The sequence below is a fragment of the Rana temporaria genome, chromosome 2 (assembly GCF_905171775.1).
Source record: "Rana temporaria chromosome 2, aRanTem1.1, whole genome shotgun sequence".
Classification (NCBI taxonomy): Eukaryota; Metazoa; Chordata; class Amphibia; order Anura; family Ranidae; genus Rana; species Rana temporaria.
Window position 1 is genome coordinate 461,128,036 of NC_053490.1, and position 7,508 is coordinate 461,135,543.

Here is a 7,508-nt window from a genome sequence, read left to right on the forward strand (position 1 = left end):
GTGGTGAGAAAAATTTATGTGAAAGGTGTATAAACATAACACTTTTTTTAAGATATTATCTGAAATAGCATGCAATGCTAACAAAAGCTAATTCCAATTTCACACCCTTCTACTAGTAGCTATGTGGGCCACAGACATTAGACAGTTGTGGTTCAAAGTATTCTAGGTCATGTTATTTGACCACATGCGATTTTATCGCTAAATTAGTGAGAATGCTAAATAGCATTCCCAGTATTGTTTTTCGTTTTTTATTATTCTTAATTAGTGGGAATGCTCAATAGCATTCCCAGTATTGTTTTACGTTTTTTTATTATTCTAAATTAAAATTTTATTCCATACGTTTTTTGGCTCTGTGAAACTTCTACATACTTTCAGCTATTAAGACCATTCAACTTTTAAAATGTTCAGCTAATGATAGGACTTCTACTTTTTTTCTACTATTTATACTTTTTAAAATTTTAAGCTTTTAGACACTTTTTTTTCAATGAGAGCATGCTTCAAATCCTTAAAATCTTCTTCCGCTACCAAAAGTTTCAGCTCCTTCATACTTTCATCTACAGACACCAAACAAACTGTTAAAATGTTCACAAAATATTCAGCTATCCGGCTATATCTTTTCAGTTTGATATCTTTTACAATTTTTGTGAAAAACCTGTTTAAGTTTAGTGATCATTTCATGAAATTTTAGTGTCTATGGGGCTGGTTAGAGTGGATGATGTCATCGCTACAGCACAGAGCTTTAAAAAAATTATCTTAGTTCCTTCTCTATAAATTGCTCTAACGCCCACAAGATCTACTTGTCATACACAATTTTTACATCAAAACGTAGGTATTTTTGTCTAGTTTCAGGCAATGTTCTCAGTTTTGTGATACCCCTTTTACTTTTGGCTGGTTGAGCTTCCAAATTACAAGAGTTCTACACTTTCTTACATTGACTTTCCTGTATTAAATTCTTCAGATTTCCCAGCGAAACGTATTTTTTAAATCGCTGACATATATATATATATGCAGGTGTATGTATGTGTTTGTATGTATATGTGGGAGTATGTATAAATGCATGTATATGTATGCGTGTGTGTATATATGTATGTGGGTGTGTATGTATGTTTATATGCAGGAGTGTGTGTATGTACAGTATGTCTGTATGTTACTATTGATCTTGATTCCTGACTCCTACACTCTGTATGATTACAACTGTTTTTCAAAGCTAGTGGGACTACATTTTAGGGCTCACACCAGTGGCAAGGAATGCCGCTCCTCTGAAAAGCAATCCAGACTCAGATCACTTTTTAGAGGCGATATGTCATAAATGCAGCAACTGTATGTAATCCATGCAGTTGCAGCATGACTGCGACCTGCCAGTGTGCACTGCATGTTGCACTGCATACATCCAGTGCTCACTGCGCCTGTCCAGTGCTCACTGCACTTTGCACTACACTCACCCAGTACACGTTGCAAATCACACTGCACCTATTCAGTTTATGTTATGTTGCATTGCACCCATCCAGTGTGCACCACAAGTCGCACTGCATCTGTCCAGTGTGCTCTGTAAAAATCTAGTGTGCACTGCTCACACACACACACACATTGGCCCAGATTCACAAAGGACTTGCGACGTAAGTCTGAATGTGAGGCGTCGTATCTCGGCGCCTGATTCAAAGAATCAGATACGCCAGAATTTGTCTAAGATACGACTGATGTAAGTCTCTTACGCCGTCGTATCTTAGGTGCATATTTACGCTGGCCGCTAGAGGCTCTTCCGTGCATTTCCTCGTCGATTATGCAAATGAGCTAGATACGCCGATTGACGAACGTACTTGCGCCGGGCGTATTAAAATACGCTGTTTCCGTAAGGCGTACGACTGGCGTAACTTTGCCCCTCGTAAAGCAGGGGTAAGTCATGTTAAGGTATGGACGTCGGAAACGTTGTATTTTACGTTGTTTTCGTAAGTCGTCCGTGAATGGGGATGGGCGTAGGTTAAGTTCACGTCGACTAAACATTGAGCCGGCGTAACTTTGGGAAAAAATTCGACGTGACACTGAGCATGCGCCGTTTGTTAAGCGTGTAATTTACGTGGGGTCACGATTAATTTCCATACAACACGCCCCCTACCAGCCTACTTTGAATTAGGCGGGCTTACGCCGGCCCATTTACGCTACGCCGCCGTAACTTAGGGCGCAAGTTCTTTGTGAATACGGTACTCGCCTCTCTAAGTTACGGCGGCGTAGCGTATATAGGATACGCTACGCCCGCACAAAGATACGCCCTCCTACGTGAATCTGGCCCAAAATGCTCAAATCACATCTCACTACATAAATCCAGTGTGCACTACACATTGCACTGCACCCATTCAGTGCACACTGCAAGTAGCGCTGTGCCATTCCAGTGCAAATCAAATGCGCTCTGCTCGTCAAACTGCACCCAGGCAGGGCTCACTGCACATCACACAGCACAAATCCAGTGCACACTGTATGTTGCGTTACACCCATCTGGTGTGCAGTGTATGTCGTATTGCACCCATTCAGTGTGCACTTCACGGAACATTGCACCCATCCAGTGTGAAGCAGGGATTTGTAATTTCAGGGTCCCATATGTGATATTCAACCAAGTAGTACATCCAGAACGAGCTGTGGATCGCACATCGTTAAGAGCCTGGTATACCCATCCGTCTATGGAAATGGAAGTGATGGGGAAAAGGAGAGGAAAGCTAAAGGAGTCAGAAAATAAATAATGCAATTAAAAACAGATTACAGGACCATTAAGTAGTAGATGTGTATGATTTATTTTGGGGGAAAAAAAGAGTATAGTTTAGTATCATTTTAAGGCTTATCCAAAAGTGTGAGTCCAGGTCCATGTGAAAGTGTGAAAGTGCGCACAAGGGACTTTATTCAATCACATGAACAGTGCGGACTATAATGTTTTCAGCTGGAGTTCAGATCTAAAAAATGTGAAGTGGTGCCTTCAAGGTGTACACAAGTTTGGAAACGCTTTTACAAAAACAGAATGTGGAAATGTTGTTTTCCTGACAAGGGTTACAGCTGGAGGTTATTTTGTGGACATGTAGATTTTTTTATGTGAATGTTGTATATTGCACTCATTTTTTTATTGATAGGTAGTGGGTTAGACCAATGTTTCTCAACTCCAGTCCTCAAGGCGCCCCAACAGGTCACGTTTTCAGGCTTTCCATTATTTTGCACAGGTGATTTCATCAGTTTCACCGCCTTAGTAATTACCACTGTCGTTTCATCTGAGGGAAATCCTGAAAACATGACCTGTTGGGGCAGAGGACTGGAGTTGAGAAACGCTGGGTTAGACATTAATAAGGGGGTACCGTATTTGCCGGTGTATAAGGCGACCGGGCGTATAAGACGACCCCCTAATTTTAAAAAAATTTAAGATTTTTTGCCTGTACTCACCATATAAGACGACCCCCCTTCCGAGGCTTCCGACGCTTCATATTTCTTCCTTCTGGAGCCATATTCTTCTTCATTCTTGCCAGAGCTGGAGCCATATTCTTCTTCCTTCTTGTTGGAGTTGGTGCCAATCACGGCGAGCGATGTATTCTATTATTAAATACAAAGCCTGCTTGGATTGGCAGAGGCTGAAACATCATCAGCCCACGCCTCTCTGACTCTTAGGCCTCGTACACACGACCAAGTTTCTCTGCAAAAACCAGCAAGAAACTTGCTGGGAGATATTTTTTTGCAGAGGAAACCGGTGGTGTGTACATTTTCGTCCAGGAAACTGTCGAGAAACTCGACGAGCCAAAAAGAGAGCAAGTTCTCTATTTCCTCGACGGGAATGTAGAAACTTGCCTTGTCGAGTTCCTTGACAGCCTAACAAGGAACTCGACGAGGAAAACGATGTGTTTCGCCCGTAGAGTTCCTCGGTCGTGTGTACGAGGCTTTAAAGCCAATCCGAGCAGGCTACTGTATTCATTTGAATACATCGCTCACCGGGATTGGCTAAGCGGTATATACTGTATGTAGCCGAAGCTACATACAGTATTACCGCACATCCAGCAGGCATCTGAGCAGCTGACCCAGCTTATCAGTCGACCCCTGCTTTTTGGCCATTTTTTAAAGTGTAAAAGGTAGTCTTATACGCCAGCAAATACAGTAGTTTTGCACACATATAGTATATTTCTATGGATTGGTGCTATAGTCATTTAGGTGCTGGCAGCCAAGATATTACTTATAAAATATAGGACTACAGAATGTTTTCACTGCTAGTGAAACGCAATAATAATTATGTGGCAAGGCTCTATAAATCTCAGGACTGTATAGTCAGAAATACTAGAACTTTGGCAGGTAAAATAGCTCTTATATATGTATTTTATCAGTGTAGTCATCAACTGTTTGCCTCAAATTCAGCTTTCACATAAGAACCCAGGAAGTGGGTACGCCTACAGCAGCCAACAACCACAAGTATGTGTAAAAAAATAAATAAAAATAGATCGATAAAAGATAAAAAAGCTGTTGGGATTTGAGACTAAATGATGAGACTAAAGTTTCATTATTTGGCCTCAACACCAAACAATGGGCCGGATTCAGAAACGACGGCGTATCTCCTGATACGCCGTCGTATCTATGCGCCTGATTCATAGAATCAGGTTACGCATAGATATCCCTAAGATCCGACAGGTGTAAGTGACTTACACCGTCGGATCTTAGGCTGCAATCTCACGCTGGCCGCTAGGTGGCGCTTCCGTTTGTTTACGCGAGGAATATGCAAATTAGTAGTTACGTCGATTCAGAAACGAACGACCGCCCGGCGCTTTTTTTTTACATCGTTTGCGTTCGGCTTTTTCCGGCGTATAGTTACCCCTGCTATATGAGGGGTATGTGCGGCGTATCCTATGTTAAGTATGGCCGTCGTTCCCGCGCTGAGTTTTGAATTTTTTTTACGTCGTTTGCGCAAGTCGTTCGCGAATACGGCTGGACATAATTTTTATGTTCATGTCGAAAGCATGGCGATTTGCCAACGTCATTTGGAGCATGCGCACTGGCATTCAGTTGCGGCCGGCGCATGCGCAGTTCGTTCGGCGCGGGGACGCGCATCATTTAAATGATACATGCCCCCTACCCGCCGAATTTGAATTCCGCCGGGTGGATTTACGCTACACCGCCGCAACTTTACAGGCAAGTGCTTTGTGAATAAAGCACTTGCCTGATAAACTTGCGGCGGCGTAACGTAAATGATATACGTTACGCCAGCAGAAAGATCCATTTATCTTTCTGAATCTGGCCCAATATGTCTGGAGGAAATCCCATACAGCTTGCCATCCAAATAACACCATTCCTACAGTAAAGCGTGGAGGCGCTAACATCCTGGTATGGGGTGTTTCTCTGCAGCAGGGACTGGAGCACTTGTCAGGATAGAAGAAAAATGAATGCGTCAAAATACCATCAAATTATGTGGCCCTCTGCCAGCAAGTTGTCAGTCAGAAGAAGGTTTACTTTCCAACATGATAATGCTACCGGTTAGGGATGCACCAATACTGGATATTTTAACAATCTTGTACTCGTTAACCACTTTAGCCCTGGAAGGATTTTCCCCCTAAAGAGCAGGCCATTTTTTGCGATACTGCACTGCGTTGCTCTAACTGACAATTGCGCGGTCGTGCGTTGTGTCACTCAAACAAAATGTATGTCCTTTTCCCCCCCACAAATAAAGCTTTCTATTTGTGGTATTTGATCACCTCTGCAGTTTTTATTTTTTGCACTATAAACAAAAAAAGTGTAAATTTAGGAAAAAACACAAAATGTTGAACTTTTTGCTATAAAACAATATCCCCCAGAAAAATCGTCATCAGTTTAGGCCGATTATGTATTTTTCTACATATTTTTGGTTAAAAAAATAATTGTAATAAGTGTATATTGATTTTTGCGCAAACGTTATAGCGTCTACAAAATAGGGGATAGTTTTATGGCATTTTTATTAATAATTTGTATTTAATATTTTACTAGTAATGGTGATGATCAGCGTTTTTTTTTATTGCGACTGCGACATTATGGCGGACACATCGGACACTTTTGACACTATTTTGGAGCCATTGTCATTTATACAGCTATCAATGCTATAAAAATGCACTGATTGCTGTGTAAATGACACTGGCAGGGAAGGGGTTAGCGGCTGAACAGTGTCATAGCGTGGGTTGTTAGTGCCCGGGGCGAGGCAAGTAATTTGCACCTCTCTGACCCATGGACTTACCTATTTTCAGCTAGCTCCAATCTGGTCACATGATCCACTGTGTGAGACAGCGGTGGCTGTAGGGAAGAGGAGAGTGTGCTTGATAATGACTTGTAACGCCTGGAGTGGTGACATTATGCATATGTTCCATCTGTTGTTGGTGCTCCCTCCTCTCCACACTTGTGACAGCGCCCCTCTAAATTTTGCGCCCGGGGTGGTGGACCCCCTGGCACCCCCCACGCTACACCACTGCCGGCCACACTATAGTCGAATGATAGCTACTGCAGCTAGTTCTGGGAGGGCGTCATATGATGTCCTCCTGTGATTGTACCCGCCGTGTGGCCGCTGCCTGTCCTTTGGACACAGCTGATCACAGATTGGGGTAAAGAGCCAATTAGCGGCTCTTTACCATGTGATCAGCTGTGTCCAATCACAGCCAATCACGATGTAAACACAAGCTGGTTAACAGCATTCCCTTCTTCATGCTGACAATGTGGGGAGAGGAGAACTGATAACTGGCAGGTTCCCAGCTTTTCCCGTCGGAAATCCCGCACGTGTGTACGGAGCATAAGACTTGACAGGCTGAGAGGCGGGCGGCGATGGGCAGAGAGTCACTGATTGCCACCATTACTAGTAAAATAAAAAATATGTCCCCGGATTTAATTTTAACCACTTAAGGACCCCTTCACGCCAATATACGTCGGCAGAATGGCACGGCTGGGCACATCCACGTACATGTACGTGGCTCTTTAAGCCCAGCCATGGGGTCGCCGGCGCGTGCACGCGACCCCGTCCGAAGCTCCGTGACCGCGGCACTCGCCGCTCGAGTCCCACGATCGGTCCCCGGAGCTGAAGAACGGGGAGAGCTGTGTGTAAACACAGCTTCCCCGCTTTTCACTGTGGCGCTGTCATCTATCGTGTGTTACCTTTTATAGGGAAACACAATCGATGACGTCACACCTACAGCCACACCCCCTTACAGTTAGAAACACAAATGAGGTCACACATAACCCCTTCAGCACCCCCATGTGGTTAACTCCCAAACTGCAATTGTCATTTTCTCAGTAAACAATGCATTTTTAATGCATTTTTTGCAGTGAAAATGACAATGGTCCCAAAAATGTGTCGAAATTGTCCGAAGTGTCCGCCATAATGTCGCAGTCACGAAAAAAATCGCTGATCGCCGCCATTATTAGTAAAACATTTTTTTTTATAAAAATGCAAAAAAACTATCCCCTTTTTTGTAAGCGCTATACATTTTGCGCAAACCAATCGATAAACGCTTATTGCGATTTTTTTTACCAAAATTAGGTAG